Below are 19,386 nucleotides of genomic sequence, written 5' to 3'. Positions count from 1 at the left end.
TTTTATATACTCTGTAACTTTTTTATATGCAAGAGAAGATATCATATTTATTTTCTTCTACTCTTTTTTGTTTATTATTATTATTTCGGTTACTTGAAGGTTATGTTAGTATTCTTGATGTAGGTATAACTGAACAAAGGCACAAATAGTTCTTTTCAATACTTGATGTTTTCAAACGGTACGAATTAATTATTATTTCATTACAAGTAAGTTGTAAATACCAGGGTTTGTGATCTTGTTCTCAATTCAAATCTTGAGGTTCAAAAAACAATCGACAATATGATCTCTGCTATTGTAACTTTTTGTTATAAACTCTCTCAGTTTTCTCTATACATTCTATCGATTGACTTTTGTTTTTGAAAGAGTTAATTTAAATTATCAATAATAGTCCATATTTTGTCTCAGAATTTTAGCACATCTATTCTGACAGCGTGTTTATATTCAATGATTAATAATAATTAAATTGGATCTAAAACATTTGTATCGAGTATAACAATATAAATTGTTTACAAAAAAGTCTATTTATATTAAGATATTCATTAAAAGTTTTTAGTTGATCTTATTTGTTTTTTCAGGGTCGCAATATTGTCTGAGGTCATATATAAACCTGGCGGACAGCGTCGACAAGAGAGTTAATTGGAAAATATATATATACATCCCAAATGCTTCGTTTCATTGGACACTTCATGAGAAAAAGCCAATCCCCTCTCAATTGTCTTTTCGATATTATTCAAATAGATTCTTTCGACTAACGTGTTGCTTCCAGGCACATCATACATTTTTCATTAACCTCACATTCCATATAATTGTTAGGTTACGATGAAAACAACATTTTTGTATATTTCATATTTATGCATTGCGTTTTGGAAGTACACAATATTGAAATCAGTTATTTGCAAATTGGTCAATAATTTGAAATGAATAAAATGGTAATAAATGTGAATTCGATGTATTTACCAAAAACAATATAAAAAGATTCGAACATGTCTTATTTGAATTTATAACAGCTGCTTGAAACTAGAATTGGCTAATTTCCCGACTGGATTCACCAAAGTTCATTAAAGATTTGTAACTCTTATATATATGCAGACAAATATTTCTATTTAAGAATTTTCCTCTTAGGTCTATTTTGTTTCTTTTTAATGTGTTTGAAACAAATAAATGAAGAATTTCGTATTCATTTAACTTATCTTTACTTGATTAATTCCAAATTGTTTTCTGTACATGATCCCAGCACTTATATCTATAACTTCAATGAAACTTTAGTGCTGAATCGATGTTTTCTGGAAATATTATCATGTTTAGTAATTTGTCTATCAATATCATAGTTGCTCAATATTGTGTTGATAACCTCCTTGCCATAGAATGTCAATAATTCATGAATAGCTGAAAACTCTAAAACATCCTTTGACATGCACGAAGTAGGAAACGTTTGACATTAATCGTCTCATTGTGTTGGAATAAGTATAAACAACATTCGGTAGCACTTTGATATCATTTTTCGTGATGTAGGTGTGGTTTTTACTAATTGAGGTCGAGGATTCTCTCAAGCACTGGCCGCCTTGAAGTTAAAGCTTTCGAAAGATATACAGTTTCACAGTTCCACAGACATCCGTTTCAAAGCAGATAAGAAATATTTGTTTTGGTAAAATTAAGAAATAAAAATGTACAAATTCGTGTATATGAACATGCCAAACAGAATATAAGCAAATCTCCCAGTTGAAAGCATCCCCGTGAGAGGTCTTTAGATTGGATCGTTGCCTTGAAAGGTTGTCTGTTCCCTATCGTCTGCTTCTATCAGGTCGACTCTCCAGCACTGCGCGGGAGATAAAGGATAGTGGCATGGTTTTTGTCATGTCGTGATGTGTTGTACAGAATGGTACATTACGCGATAGTGTTCCTTCTCGGCTTTGGCGGCTGATCTCGGTACCAATCCAAATGATAGATCCTGGGAGGTCATATCAAAACGGACAAGCCAACGACTAGTTTTTGTTCTTTACTTGACAACATTTAGACGTAGCAAATCAGAGAGATATTGTAGAGATTGATGTTTCGATAATACATGTAAATAGGTCAAGGATTTTATGAAACATAAGATATCTATTCGATTGAAAAGTATTTAAGTTTGCTACATTATCATAGCACATTTACAATATTCGTGAAAGATATTCTAATATGAAATAAATATTATTAGTATATTACACACGGATTGTATTGCAGCATGTTTTACATTATATTTCCAAATCTGTGCGCTACTCCTAATTCATCTATATGCAATATATTGTGCATACATCGCATATAACACACATTTTTTGATATTCTAGAAAGTGCAAAATTACCAATCTTACAATAACCCTGTTACATAGAAAATTGTATATGCAGTTCAGTTTTGAAAATAATGTTAATCAATTGGTACCTGATGCTGTAAATGTATGAAGAATCTTACCATCTGCCATGAAGAAGTCGAAAACACACGTCAAAATAGAGAAGAATGTTCAAAATCACCTGTTTTCTTCTGCATGCAACACTCTTATGCAGACTTCCTGTACATGTTATGTCACCTATTTACCTGTATGTACTGATGAAGATCAATTACTAAAATGCTAAATGTGAAGTACATTCATACATAATGTATGTATCATTCGCATCGAGACATGGATATGCTAATGTGCATTATGTCATCATACATGTGCATTAGACTACACATTCAATAGTGCGCTTATGAATTATTTGCATCAGTACTACTTAAGTTGATTATTTAGATTTGAATGTTGAACACTGCACATTTAAGAAATAAGATAATTTAGTTAAATATTTTATTCTTTATTCAGTCGTTTTGACATATCTTTTGGTTGAAATTTTGTCCTTGAATTCATTTAGTTTGTTTTGATTACATATATGGTTTATGATTTCCCCTGATACACAAACGATGGTTTTTCAATCAATTGTACCAGTCTAGCACGAACACAATTATATCTGCCCTGTGAACTTTTTACTTAATTCCTTTATCGGAAATGACCTTGACATACACGATGATGACGAGGACGACCTACTGTAAACTTGTATGATAATAATGATTTAAAGTTCATTTTCTTCTTTTTTGATAGAAGCATCCCTACTTTCTGAACGTCTCGATGGAAGGAGGTTAGCAAGCACTATGAGAACGTTTTATCAACATCATCATGGTGGTGTTACTTTCACGTGCAGTAAAAGGCTTGGCGTGTTTTATCACAACCTAAGTTTAAATTGACTTACCTAATTTTCCAGGAACATAGTGAATTAAAACCTCCCAATACTACTGCAACATGCCCTTTCTATGCCTCTTACGTCTTTATAGCTATAGTCTATGTATGCCCTTGGCGGCAATTAGTTGATTAAGAATAAATAATTAGATTGACGTAATCTGATAGATTTCGAAATTTACACAGAAAGACAGGCGCGCGAATTTTTTTTTACTATTTTTACAGTAAATGAAAGCCAAACAAGTTTCCCTCAGGGGTTTACAATTTTTTGCCCAACTTTAATCATACCTTTATTCATTCATTTGCAATAAAGACTGTATGCTTTATGCATATTTAACAATTGCAATGACATGTTGTTAATGACTCAATAATACATACACAAATTGTGAATGTTACAGCATAATAATTATACACATTTACAGGAAACACATGCCTTCACAACAGCAAGTGTGGGAGACAGGATTACAATGCGCGTTAATGGGACAAAATATCATATTGCAAGCGAAGAATGTAGGAAACATCATAACTTGAGTTACACATTATTAAATCAGATCCTATGCCTTATTTCAATTGCGTTTTAACAAAACTCTGTAAACTTTTGAATTATAGAATCGTTTTCAGTATAAACCAATTCATCGTTTCTATGCGGTCTGTCATAACATTTGAATTAGTTGCAGAGTACAACGGACATTCAATTACAAAATGGTATTCACCTTTTAGTTGAGTATATAAAGTGCAATATAGCATGTTTGCCTAAGTTAGGTTGGGTTTGTCCCATCTCCCTCTATATTTAACCGAAACTCGAAGCGTTATTTAAGAGTTTTGAAATTTAGCATTAGTTATATCAAGATATTTATTATAACAAAGTTCATTCGATAAGAAATAAAACTATTGGCTCTTGTCGAGCGCATTTTGCCAGTCCTGCATAAAAATATCTCTAAACTCAAATAATCAGAAAAAAAATATTCATATCTAATTCCAAAATATATACAAACGCCAGGGCTATAGTTTGATTATAAGGATACGACATAACCAAAAATATTTCTGATTGAAGACGTTATCGTACCCTCTGCATGCAATACTGGCAGTAAAACTGTTACATTGTTTGTTAGATTTACTTTATCGGTTGGTCCGTGATTCATTTCTCACAGTTTCACTAGAAATACAGAGAAATATATCTTTTATATCATATAAACAAATTGAATAATACACTGTATATAAAAGAACTCAGTGATATACGCAAAGCGTTTAACAGGATTATTTCCAGTCAGATACGTGATTCAGAACATCCCCCAACCATTGTGTGATTTGTTTTGATTTTGTCTTTCTCTATGATGCTTTTCATGATCAGCAATTCAACATAATATCTAAAGCCTACATTAGCATCTTTGAACCCAAGCATCCAGTGCATTAAAAACTTGGAAATTGGTTTAAAATTGTCTCGAATTGTAAACACGGAACTTGCTACTACAATATAGCATTTTGCGTAATGAAATCATTTAGAAAGTATACCCTCGTTTTACTATTTAGTGGAATATCATTGTAATTTAATTTCTTTTATTATGGTATGTTACTTTGATAATTGATACAGTTTTGCCTCTGACATTCAAACATAAATGGAACACAAAGCCTCTGGTTCTGAAGTGTTGGTCACTATATGATTTAGCCTTGCTTTTTTTGACAGCAGCATATTAAGCTTAATACTCTTTTATTTCCGATTAGCCTTTTTATGACATGGGATACTTAAACTGTCATCACATAATGCTAAATCAGTCTGGAACCAGAATAGACCAAATTATTTTACGTATTTTCGGTTATTTTTCCTACCTAAGAGCAATTATCAGATCAAACTGTCTGTGATGCAACGTCCCTCGGTAATGTTGGCTGTCTTGTGAAATGTCCCTGTAGACCTTATATGTCATAAACTGCATGCGTAACTGTCAAAATGCTTGGTTTTCTAGCGGATATGTCAGAGTGACTTCTAAATTAAGTAAATGAAAGGGAGTTATTATATAATTCACTTGTTTGATCAAAACCATAAAAAAGTATATATTTGACAGTTCATCTGATATAAGCCATTTGAAGCCCTAGAACTGTCTAAAAGGTTGTGCTAGTACAGCATATTAACAAGAAATTTCGCCCGATCTACAACCAACTATCCTTTGGATATATTTAGGGAGTGATTCAAAGTCAATGACACGATTTACAGGTAAACCTTTGTGTACTGCATTAACAACGGAAATTAACATGTTCTCAAAATTAGAACATATGCTATTTAATCACTAGTAGGCATTTTGGAAAACGCAGAAATTTCTAGCTTAATGTTGTACAATTTATCTTAAATACAGCAATTAGTTTCTATTTATTAGTTAAAAAATGTTGATAATTCATTCACATTACAGTGAAACAAATAACGTATTTCAATAGTGTCTATATAATTCTGTTTATTTGAAGATAAATCTGCTTGTCCATCACTCGAACTAAGTTTCCATTCAGGGCGTATATCACTCTGATATCAAGCATGCTATAGATCTAAATTCACAAAGCACACAAACTGAAGCAGTGTACGTTCCCTAAAGGGCCCCGCAAGCTATTATTCTGTACTCATTTCTTTGTAAAAGATGTCCATGTGACAGAATCCAATCTTTCAATAGCAGCTTAGAATTTACCAATCACTCTAATTAACTCAGAATAGGGCCGTGAATGTAATAGAATATTACATAAACTTTTATTGAACACATATTATTTCTTTAATATTATTCTTTTATTTATTCTTTTAGGATACTTACTATCTGTATTTGGTGAATGAAATGAAAAAAAAAGTGTATTCATTATACATATAATCAACTGTATGATTTGACTCCTTTCCTTTGAAAGGTGACAAGGTCGTCAAGAAAATATTTAATATCGCCAATTGAAAAAAACAGAAAGTCGTAATTAAAACTCAAACTTAATCAAATAAAGTCAGAGTATTAAAGCCCAAATTTACACCGTACCAACGGAGAACAAGACCATGTGATCCAAAATGTTAAGCATCTTTTGTTAAGTCAACAGCACCAACAAAATCTATGTCAGTTAAACCAATGTAGCTTGACGAAATGAACCAATATAGCATAATAACGACCAATCGAACACATATATCTTTATATCATAAATGGAAATTTTAAAAACAGTAAAAGTGTATAATCATTGAGTTCATAGCCGGCCTCCAGTCTTCATTAGCATGCACCTCTCAAAGTAATGCCCTGAAAGATGTTCCACTAGTTGTCAACATTTACCAAGAGATTGATTGTGACATGTAAACAACATAAGTATAAGAACAGGAATGTTACTGTCTAGAAATGGAATATTCAAACGAGAGAAATTGGAATAACCATGTTTATCATTCAGCTACATGAAAAGCTGTCCCTGTAATATTTATAAAGGTCCTTTGCAACTGATTTTGTGGAAATGTTTGGTATGTTATAGATCAAAGACTGACCAAGAGTACAGATAACAGGTAAATACCAAACGATTTATGATTCATAGCCTCCTCTATTCCAAATCCAAACTGTAACCATTAGGTTTCATTTGTCAGTGGCTCATGACAAAAGTATTCAAATAATTGTTATGAAATAGTCATTTGACAGGCTTTTTTCATTTTCAATGTATCAATATTCCGGAAATAGCAAAACATGTCGTTTTTCGAACATAATACCTTTGGACTAGTGTTGTTGTCAATATCTCAATTGTTTTGATATATACTTTCCAAGTGCGTTTGATATCCTTATGGTTTCCATATTTCAACTCTGCATAAAGTAAAGTGATTTTAGATTTTGTCTATATCTAAATGGCAGTTCCCGACGAAGAAAACGAAAATAATCACGCTTTCGAAGTAGTTCGATATCTTTTCTCGTACATTTTTTTCCTCTGAAAATTTCGTACCTTCCTCGCACAACTAAAACTGCTACAAATTAGAAATACAAGTCATTCATATGATTTACACACAATGACAACATACGACTATGGTAGATACCTTCATTAAGAAAAGAAACAAACACGCCAATGATGGCATTGACCTTCAATTGTCAATATCTACAAAATAATCTACAGAGTAGTAATAAGGTCCCTGTTCAGCACTAAACGAAAGGGTAACGTCACTACGGATATTCAATAGGGATTCAGTACCAAATTACAATAGTTGAATCGTCCTGTTGATGACCTAGAAGTCGACAAAATATTCAGCTAAGAACTCGTAAAGCAATTAGCAAATTATGATAGTACATTTTGTGCGTCTAATATAGCAACCGAGGGTTGTCACCTAACAAAGTAAAATATCATATGAATTAACCATGTGCCGAAAATTCCATGGTGTATATTCTAGGTCAAATGTTCCTTCATCGATTCCTTCACCGGGAAATACCCCTACAACTGCATATTCTACATTGTTCCTTATCGATCTACATAGATATTGTTCACTGCATTTTTAAAAAAAATACTAGCTAATCCCTATAATGGTGTCATCAGATCATCGTGAGCCGAAACAGATTTTTTATTTATTTATTTAGTTTTAACTTTCAATAACTCTTTATTTATGACGTTTCAAGAATCGGACATTCAACATGTATGTAAAAGGAACCACACACCTTCAACACTCCATCCTCATCTAATGTTTATGTATATGAAACATAGTTTGCCATCCCCTATTTTTTATCATTTCATAAGCTGAGTCTATTTTTTCATACTTTCATTATTTGAATTTTAGAGATCTCAACTGTATTCTTTTCGAAATTCATGTACATCGGATTTTTTTCTTTTCTTCGGATCGTTCTGATCAATGACCTCATTTTCTTAATAATAATTTGTCGGCTTAATAGAGTAAGATTTCAACGTTGAATCGTTTTTCCTGTCTTTCTATCAATAGCATAGCTTAGAAATATAAAATTGTGAAGTACCAATCAACTAATTATCAATGGTTCCTTTTTTAATTCAAATACAATTAACATGTATAACAGCTTCAATAATGTGCAGATATCATGGCATACGTTAATTAAAGATTTAATGAATGAATGTTGGTGACTGTGTTACCTTTCCAGATTTGAAATCAAACATTAAGACCTATTCAACACGTAATGTGGATAAAGTAAATAATAACCTCCTTTTTACACTAATTAGCATAAAATATGTCATAAACAGAAAACTTTTTCGAACCTACTTGAAAACTTTATGATGACGGGATTGTAACATATGGTTAGATATTAAAATTACTCCAGAGTATACCCACAAGTACTGATAAACTGTGCCGGGGTACATCAAAAGCCACGTCTCAATAGTTTGTTTACTCAATCGTTTTATGTAGCAGTAAAAAACTAATAACCTGTCTGTATTGAACCTCCCATACAGAATCGGAACAAGGTCAAACCCTCTCTTGAATTTTATCAATAATCAATCTATAAAACAAAATGATAACTACAGGAGTCAAATTCTTCATAATATTAAAACATTTAGGATTTTCAGAATTTTTTCCACAACAACAAGGGCCTAACATTGTCAGAATATAAGCATTTACGGCGAGAGTTTTGTGCTGACTTTATCTTAAAGAATATAATACACGTCTTTAAATATTTTATATATAGGGTGAGATCATCTGAAAAAAAACTAATTTCTTTCGCAATATACATATACCTAACGTAATGAACTCATTGATATGTGTAAGTTATATTACTTTTTGTTTAAAGTTTGGCTAACACCATTGGCTTAAAGTTTGCTACCTCGTTAGAAATATTAGTGTATATACAACAAAATCACCGGATTCTTTATTTTTTTGTGAGTTTGACATCTTGTTCATTTGTAAAATAGATTACAAAAAACTATTCTCGATCGTCTCAATACACCTTATACTCCATAAATATGAGGTACACGTTACAGATCTGTTTCGACGTTGTACATAAACTATCAAAAATCACCACTGTGTCCATCCTCGACGACAGTCAATTAAAAATCGGATGTTTTTACACTGTATGTTGCATTGTTGCTACGTGTCTGATAAGAGTTGTAAATATCTTGTTTCTAAACTAAATATACTTCCGAAATAAATATCATATTATGAAACAAAAATTCCCAGGCCAATTCATTTTTGGTGTTAATTGTTTTATACAAATGAATGACATCTATATAGGACTTATGAAATTTAATTATAGATAAAAATGGTTTTAACAACCTAAAGTTGGTTTTATACTCTTATGAAGGGGAGAAAAATATCTTATCGAATTCAAGTGTTGGTAATTTGTTTTCGGGTTTTACGATTAAAGAATACAACATTTTCACATTGCCACAACAGTTTGACATAAGACACCCGGGGAGTGTTTAAACCAAAAACCAGAAGAATGAGAAAAACGTCTATAACGTCATTTATCAAAATATTGCTCGTAATATTACTTACTCAATATTTACCTACGACATAGCAATAACACAACACCTACATTCACCTACAATATCATGATACAACTCACAAAATTATAGGCTTAAAGACAAATAGCCAGAATATCATGATACAACTCACAAAATTATAGACTTTAAGACAAATAGCCAGAATATCATGATACAACTCACAAAATTATAGACTTTAAGACAAATAGCCAGAATATCATGATACAACTCACAAAATTATAGACTTTAAGACAAATAGCCAGAATATCATGATACAACTCACAAAATTATAGGCTTAAAGACGAATAGCCAGAATATCATGATACAACTCACAAAATTATAGACTTATAGACGAATAGCCAGAATATCATGATACAACTCACAAAATTATAGACTTATAGACGAATAGCCAGAATATCATGATACAACTCACAAAATAATAAACTTTGAGACATAAAGCTAAAATATCATAATACAACTCACAAAATTATAGACTTAAAGACAAATAGCCAGAATATCATGATACAACTCACAAAATTATAGACTTAAAGACAAATAGCCAGAATATCATGATACAACTCACAAAATAATAAACTTTGAGACATTTAGCTAAAATATCATAATACAAGTCACAAAATTATAAACATTACCATCAATGACGAGTCCTAGAATGACGAAACAGCTGTATGATGCAGTTTGATTCCTTTTTGGCGCTGCTGTATTTCACTCTAGACTATGAAAAGATTATATTCACTTGTGTGTCTTTTGCACAATCGTTAGGACGTTTACCGAAAATATCATAATACAAGCCACAAAATTATAAACTTTCGGACATATACCAACAACATCACAAGAAAAGTCACAAAAATATTAACTTTTTGACATATACCAACAATATCATATGGTAAGCTACAAAATTACTAATCATCTGACCATATACCATCAACTTATATCTACAACAATAGTTTTTTCTTTAACAGCCAATAACACCATACAATATTATACTTGTGGTTACCTCACTACTAACAATATAGTACATTTGTCAACAGATTGAATGTTACGATCACCACAATACCTCACATTGTGATGAATTATCCTTGTCGTGAATTTTCCAATCCTCAATAGTAACATCCCTGCCTCCTTATTATATGAGTTTATGTGTTATAGTTAGCCTATACCTCTCTCCAATATTAGTATTGTAAATATATATGCTGACCAATACAGGTAATATCTTACCATTACTACCAATTCTATTTCTGTCAGGGACTAACAATGTCTTTAATATTGTGTCTACGGTCATTGGCCCCGTCTATACAATCAAGAAGTCAGATATCACGCCTATGGCAATTTTAATGAAGAAATCATTACTTGGTCTCCGGTACCGGGCAATGGTTGATCGCGAGTGAGGTTGATTTGCAAAGGAAAATATTGCTATTTAAAATCATGCTACATATTTATCTCAGAACTTATTCCACACAAGAAGAGACTGTCATTTCAGAGTGTGTGATACTAAGTTTAGGAGGAGAAGTATTCTTTTACGAGTATGTTATATTATTCATTATTATAGCTGTTGTGTTTATTTCACAGTGTGTTCATTTGTAAATTCAATTTTTTAACATTTAATTTTAACTGAGTTATCTAACACTCCAGTGAGAAATTGTCACAAAATATATAACGAAGGTAAATTGGTATGGAAATTTTGTATAAATAAATATATGAATATTTGATAAAATTTAGAGAAAGATGAACAAATAGTTGCGTAAACATGAAGACAAATATTTACAGTACCTTGAATGTGGATTTTAGATATTAAATCAACAAAATAAACAGACTGTATTTCAAATTTCACAGTAACAACGTCTCATAAATTCACTACACAAAATATGTTTTGTTTTTTATGTGACTTGTCGTAATTTTTGTATGAAGCATGTTTTATGCATGTATATTGTAAAATGTAGAGTTCCTTGTATTTCAGTTTTAGTGAGGTTGTTGGTTTTTATTTCTATCACAATATTCACTTTAGTGAAATACTGTTAACACTTTGACTTCAAAAATATTCTTAAGTGCGTATAGCATTTGTGAAGTAAACTAATAACGTTCAATGAGTAAAAACTTACAGTCCATTACCAATGGATTACATTTGAGGCTTTAATGAGGGAGAAAAGGGTGCGTAAAATAATTTCAAAACATTAACTGTGTGATTTTGGATTTCCTTTGAAAGAATTCGAAATCACAGCAGCTAATCGCCAATAAACTATCTTGAACTTTTCTATAAGTATAGTTGTATCCTAGAAACAGCTATGTGATGAAGTTTAATTTATGTTTTTATTTTCTGTGTCTAATTCTGAATGTATATTGGAAGTTGGTACAATACACCAAATAACATAAAGTATTATAACTTTAAGATTATTTTCTATTTTTGATACAACAAGGGATATTTCTCTAACTTCTTTGTGTTATAACAATATCTACATGTATGAAAATATGTGCATTTATGTTAAAACAGATACATTACGAACTGATGGACCGAAGATTTAAGATATCGGAAAACTTGTTGTATAATCATTGATTCGTCTAGAGTTTATTTTCATACCATGTGTCAACTCCGTCTTTATCTATATAATGAGACATGATACTAACTGCCTACAAATAATGTGCAAAATAGTAATTATGTATTATCTAGCCCTTCCATAATTATTCGCTGTATCTATATACACAAATACAAACGAAAACACTTTTTCAATACAAACGTCTATATTTGTTATAGCTTGCATGTCATATTTGAGTTAATTTACATGGAAATAACTCTGTTTGTAGGTTTCGTTTGATAACCAATAGTTGTTGCTATCCAACAGTTACATGTTCTCTCAATAATTCATCTTTCATATTTTTGTATGAAATACCTCACAGGAATGTATATAAAATATATGAAAAATAAAGTGAATTTGCCATTCTTCCTTTTTATCTAATATATTTAAATATTGAAAATTAGAATTACACATAAAAAATATAAAAATGTTATACAAAGATGTTTATGTACAATATTAAAATTGATAAATTAATGATAAAGGGGAAATTTGAATCTTTAAATTATATTTCATTCTCAAACTTCATATGTTTTGTAATGCTTTATTTGATAAAATGGTGAAGTTATAACTAATTAACATTATATGCACTTGTAATTGCTATCTGCTTTAATAATTTATATTGCTTTGATTCAATGCAGTTTCATTCAATTCCATTCTTTATAAACTTTAAATTTGCATAGTGTTAAACCATACGCCGATTTAGAAATCCTATCGTGGTTGGTTGACATAACGCTGAGCCAACCAACCCATGTTTTACACTGGCAAATGACGGTCCCTGGAGCTCTAACTTGTCTTCTCGGCGATCACGCAGCCTCACGAGCCGTGAAATATGCATATGTTTAAGATTAGCAATTCATCGCCGCATTACTTATCAGAGATATTTATGTGGCTGCTATGCACTTGGTAACCATGGATTCACTCTTCATAGAAACAGTGCGCATGCGCTTTAACTGTTGCGCAGCGATAAGGACCACCCACGCGCCACGAGTGGTGGAGATAGTTTACGACCGACCACACAGTAACGACGCCGTCGGCTTTTTCGCAACTCGCAGTTAAACGGGGAACGAAATACGGCATAGGGGAGACAACTCCATCAAGAATATAATTGTTACTGAAAACCTTCTCGTCACAATTTTCAGCTAAAGCCTTAAAAAGAATATACTTCTAGGATAGCTTAAGATGAAATAATAGGCTCTACTTTTCATTCTATTAAACAGTTTGGTTTTTAAATCAATTGTGTTATGTTCGTTTCGAATTTACGTTGTAACTTATAAGTAAAACATTTGAAATGATTCGAAACAGTGAAAAAAATGCACTACGACTTTGATAATATATATATAATGATATAAAATTGATAAACAAGATCTATCAGCTCGAATTTAGTACTTGTTATTTAGTAAAACAAAAGTCAATGTTGTTTGTTTTTTTTCTGTATTTTGCTATAAATAAGTAAGCTTCATTAAATATAGATAACAATATTTTAATCAAATAAATGTTGTTCTCCTTATGTTTATGGTATACATTGTAGTACACCGAATGTGAAGGAGACAGTCGTGAAGAACTATAGAGTTTAGATATATTTTCATACAGATTATGATCCATTTCATATAAAAAAAATATGTTAAGAATATTAAACAAAATATATCAGTGTATATGAATCCCATTACTCATAAAGAATTTCAAAACTACGTTTATTATGGCGATACGTTTTCCACTTTAACCTTTGCAAGAACAGATAGGTATCTAAACTGATCAAGAATATGACAGTTTTCAATTTACATATAATGTAATGTTATATATACTGTATAATGTTTTAAAACCCATTCAATGAAATTACAATAAGTACACTTTCCACAATTTCAAACAAGTAATATTCAGCACGAGACACAGGTGACTATTTTGAAATTTAGTTAATGTAAGTAGTTATGTTACAATATTTGCGTCTCCCTTATATTACCCGATACATTTGCTCCATTTTACCCTCCGGAATACTAATCGTTTCATGGCTGTATTTAATATTTAGTAAAGTACAAAATATTCTATACATCTCATTATGAAAATAAACCTCAGAGAATGTAGATGAATTAACCTGTGATATATAAAAAAAATAATCGAATTTAAAAAGAAAAAAAGAAAAAAACAGGGATAGAAAATACAATAACAATTATGAAACAGCACAATTAATACGTTTATAACAATTAATAGAATAAAATATGTGATAGCTTGTTTTATTTACATTGAGGAATAAATATGAGAACGCTGTTAGAAAGAATCGCACTGTGTCTTGTTTTTATATTTTCAACGAATCTCTTAATCAAGTGGTACATAGTAAATATGGAAGTTGTTACAATTAGGATTCAGGATTCATATCATCATAATTTTGCAGATGAATTTTAGAAGATGTTTCAAAATTATAATAGCATCAGAAAAACCTGAATATTGTTTTTTTTTATAAAAATCAAAATTAAAACAAAAAGAAGCAAATAACACCGAAGGAAATATGGACAAACACCTGACAACGCTAAAGGAACCGGCATTCAAAAATGTAGCGTTATAACATTGTGTTCCGTTAATTAAAACACTTATCATAACATGAAATAAGACGAAGGTGAATATCAGTTAATTCAGTCTGGTATCAACACATACTCTTAAATATCTGCATTCATTTAGTATTAGCTCAGTTCGACACAAAAAGAGTCAAAATTACGATGAAATGATTTCGGTCCTATTAATGCGATTTCTTCTCTAAGTAAAAATAGTAGAGTTTGAATAGAAAACACACATATATACATATATATTGTCAGGAGCATGTTTGTCAATACACAATATTTGTTGGTCTTATAATCATCTACGGAAACGAAATTGAAAATTGTAAAAATGTCTGTTACAAAACTGTATGAGGGCTGATTTATGTATATTTTTCAAATTATTACAAGCGTTCTATTATTGTTCGCGCATTGTCAATTTTCTACAACGAGTGATGCCACACTAGAAAGTCTGTTAACATTAGTACATTTTGAGAAATAAAGGCAATGCCGTTGAAACCTATTATAAGTAATCTTATGATAATGGATCACCTGTATTTACAGTTTGATGGAATCAGCTTAGAAATAAATTCACTAGAGCGATGTTACTGAATAAAAAGTTTATTTACTATAAATAACAACATGGTCTGTGTTTCTGTGCAAACATCACAATATTGAAGTTTGTTTGATAATTCGTGTCTTAACTTTATTATAATCTATTATCTATGGAAACACGATGCCAAATAGCAATAGTTTATGCCCTTAATTCAGATGGATTTTTTAAAATGGAAATTGCATTTTCTACAGCGATAACTTGTATACTATTATATTATGTCATATTGAAGATGGCCTTTTATTGTGTTTTGACAAGTTCGACGTTGATTTCTCTGCCGATGTTCAACAAGGAGATCGATTTTGACAATCCAATCTTAGCCTTTTTTGTATTAAATGTAATGTACACTAGTCATGTAGCTCAAATTTATACATGTAGTGTTTTATCCTTTTTTTCCAGATATTGTCAGTTCTTACACATTCTTATAAACACGGATATATCTAAACGAAATCAGTTTCTCGAAGATAAAGAAAAATTTTTAAAATATATTATAAATATTAATAAGTTGTGTTTCTTATGAATACTTACTCCAGAGTCCAGACTTTTTTGCAATAATTAAAAATCAAAAGAAATTCTTTCAAATACTTTACTCCCGCTTTGACACATCAAGTCTAACACCAATGTTATTATCAAATTGTGCCGCTGACAAAATTTTCCCCGGTTTTGATTCAGAAAAAAAATCATAATTAAAGACTAAATCCCAGACATCTGCATATCAAATTTATTTGAAATGGTGATTAAAATATTTTACTCAAGTGATCTTTAATATATAACACAGTACTCGTTTAAAATGTTTTATGTGAATTATATAGCTTTGTCAGAGTGCTTGGTCACTGTCTCTCGAATGATGAATTTACAGAGAAAAATAAATCTGAAAACACTGAGCTGTTAGATACAGAATGTCTTAAATTTCAAACGCAGGGGAGATAATGCTATTAGACGAGTGGAGAATTTTTCACGATAACCTAGAAGCTTTCTGTTATTTCTCTGTGTTATAAATTGACAGGGGTCAGTTTGAACACAATATGTAATATCAGAAATAAATCTTTTCCCTGATTGTTAGTTGTTTCTGTCTTCCTTGTTGCTTCAAAATCAATCTTACCAGGACAATTAAAAGATAAATTCACAAGAAAGCCAACACATTATCAGACTTTGGTCTGCTAGATAATGTTTTGCGTGACAGGACCATTTTAGATTCATCCACAAGAAAATAAAAAAAATTCCGAACACAAACACACACAAATCCCCATCACCACTTCATCTCGCGATACAGAATGTACGCTTAATCCAATCGTGTAAAGTTCATATATAGTGTTTACCATTTTCGCATTCTAAAGTCAATATAGATTTATGATATTATAAAGCTTCATTAATATATTTATCAAGAATATCATGTTTTCAACAAGTGCTATAGTATGATGCTTGATATTGCACAATAGACTTAGATCACGAAAAAGAATTACAAAAGACGCTATTCTTAACTGAAGTCTCTTACATCCGTTTCCTTATTTCAACCCTCTGTATATTGTTCTGATCATCTAAGCTTGCCTTGATGTAATGGATTGAATATCTAATGCTACAAATCCAACAACGTCTTATTTTATTTATATTCATTTATTGTCTGTTTTATATTTTAAAAAAAAGTAAAGTATAAAAGTTTCGAATGAGAAATTAGGTTTTGGGAACAAGTAACGTTTTACATTCGATCCCTATGAAAGTCCGATTATAGGGCCATCAATTAGCATGTTTAACCTATGGAAATATGTTAAAGCTATGAAGGATGAAAGTTTTGGCCACGATTTTAAATCTTATTGAAAACTCCTGCAGCGTTCACCCAAATAGCGATACAACTGTCAATCGCCTTTCAAATATGTCCCGATAGCTGTCTTTAGGCGATGGAAAATACTCGTTTCGTATCAGTAAAAAAACAATATTAATGAAATAACTTGTCATGTGGTACATGTGACGTCATTTAGAAATATATACGTAGTTATAAAAATCATATCAAGGGGCATAACTCGAGTAAGGTTTCTTAACATCTTTTTAGTTCGTTTCATTGTAGGCGACGACGGTGAGTGACTCTCTGTAAATCATGTAAGTGTAATATACATGTTGTTTTTGCTTGTGTTCTAGTGCTTTCAAAGATAGAATAAATGCAACACATCGATATAAGCATATAACTAGCAGATTTTATCAAGGGAGATAACTCAAAAGCATTTATTCACACCATGTCGGGTTTATGTTTATATGGTAATGACAAGGTCGATTAACCAGCAGCAGATGAGTCAGTTGATAGACAGGAAGTGCGTGTATATGTAATCTGATTACTTGTTACGTAATATGTTATTTGGATTTAATTAGAGTCTGAACTCTTAACAGCCAGACAATGGTATCTATATTTAAAGCGAGATGTGTTACCCGGCATTCAAGATAGAGACAAAATAGATACATGGATATCGATTCAAGATGCAGCCATTGAAAACCAGACATTGGCGCCACAAAAAAAGTTACATCTAAAAGCCTCGTATGTGCACATATGATTAATGTTTGAGAAGCACGAATGAATTGAACATATAGATTCCTTGTCCAGATTGATGTATACAGATGTGCTTGAAGTTACATGTACCTTTCCTGTAAAAATAGAAATGTTGCGAACCAAACTATCGATTATATGTCTTAGACCTTCACATTCAGTTTAATATTGCAATGACCTAGTAATTTTGACCTTGAACCGACAACATTGAAATAAAATATTTATACTTTCAATGATAAATCGCCCATAAAGAAACAATGTTGTAGAGAGGCATGGACAGTACCGTTATTCCATTAAGTGTGCTACTGTAATTTCAGTTCAATAGGACCCATTATTAGCCTCTATTTATCTGATTAGTATTAATGTGAAGGTGTTATGGAATAAAAGATGGCGAATTAGATTAATTAATGATGAAGAGCAGAAAAAGAAAAACAAATACACAAATCCTTTTAACAGGTTGCATCTGTAAAGTGTTGCATTTGACGTAAAAGTTAATGTATTAAAAAGCTAAGAATGATAACTCGCAGAAAGCTATTGTTATGTAGATAAATTACAATCTGACCGGTTATTCGTCGAACCACAATAACACAATTACAAGTGCTAACCTCTAGTGGTCACGAGTATATATACCTAAAAACTATATCATTTATACCAGAGTATTGTGTTACCTCTGTGGTTGACAAGAATATCACAAATAATCACATGATTAGTCTATCTTTAGACAACTTGATTATAATAGTCTACATATTCTTACTGACTATCACAACAACAGTTTTGGAAAGCTACATTATTGAACAGCCTAACACGTACAAACGTAATCTTCATACAAACACACCTTTGGCCAATATGCTTATATATGGACAAAGTCAAGCAAACATTTCAAAAACAACTTTGACGTATTAGTTACAGTCTTGTGGATGAAAGGAAATACTTACCCCAGTTCATACCAATCTTCAGGCTGGATTTGACTATATAAAGATTAGATCCGGAAACTATCTCAACCGGATATGTTTCCAAAAGTTAAGATTGACTTGAAATAAACAAACGTAATTCTATACTCATTCATGTCAACGTTCTCTTGAAATGTAGGTTTTCGGTATCACAAGTACAGATGCAAGTTCGACATGATTAGCCACAAATGGCTGGAAAGCAAACAAGACTTAACAAAACCTTATGTATAAAAGAAAAGCAGGTCTGTAAACCGCAAAGCGATGTAATTACCGACAATTTGGCGGGGGTTTTACCAACCAGAGTTACCAAACTTTATGTGGAATTTTCTACAATAAACGTCACTTTGCCTCAAACATGTTCTGTGCGTACAAGGCAACAGATAGTCGTAAAGATTTCATTTGATAATAACAGTGCGCAACATAAAATGCTGGTGTTTCGATGTGGAGTACGGTTTATGCTTTTCTTACAGGAGGAGAAGAGTAAAGCTCCCCGGAAAACATCTATGTGTAGAATCGGAAGGGGGCAC

The 19,386-nt window shown here is 31.4% G+C and overlaps 1 long non-coding RNA gene across 2 annotated transcripts in view; it reads right to left on the bottom strand.

Moving 5' to 3' along the window:
- The window catches only part of LOC132557354 (uncharacterized), an 85,120-nt gene extending 66,186 nt beyond the window's left edge, over positions 1-18,934 (bottom strand). The window contains exon 1 of one of the 2 annotated variants that reach the window (XR_009554505.1): positions 18,845-18,934. This is a non-coding gene — a long non-coding RNA (uncharacterized LOC132557354). Of the gene's footprint in view, positions 1-2,446; positions 2,569-18,844 lie in introns of those variants that run through there. The other variant, XR_009554504.1, reaches the window with a different exon arrangement.
- Between the last annotated feature and the right edge of the window lie 452 nt (positions 18,935-19,386).

This window comes from Ylistrum balloti, unplaced genomic scaffold (assembly GCF_031769215.1).
Source record: "Ylistrum balloti isolate Yb309-2 unplaced genomic scaffold, AGI_CSIRO_Ybal_v1 Utg370662, whole genome shotgun sequence".
Lineage (NCBI taxonomy): Eukaryota > Metazoa > Mollusca > Bivalvia > Pectinida > Pectinidae > Ylistrum > Ylistrum balloti.
This window is presented reverse-complemented; position numbering and strand designations above follow the sequence as displayed.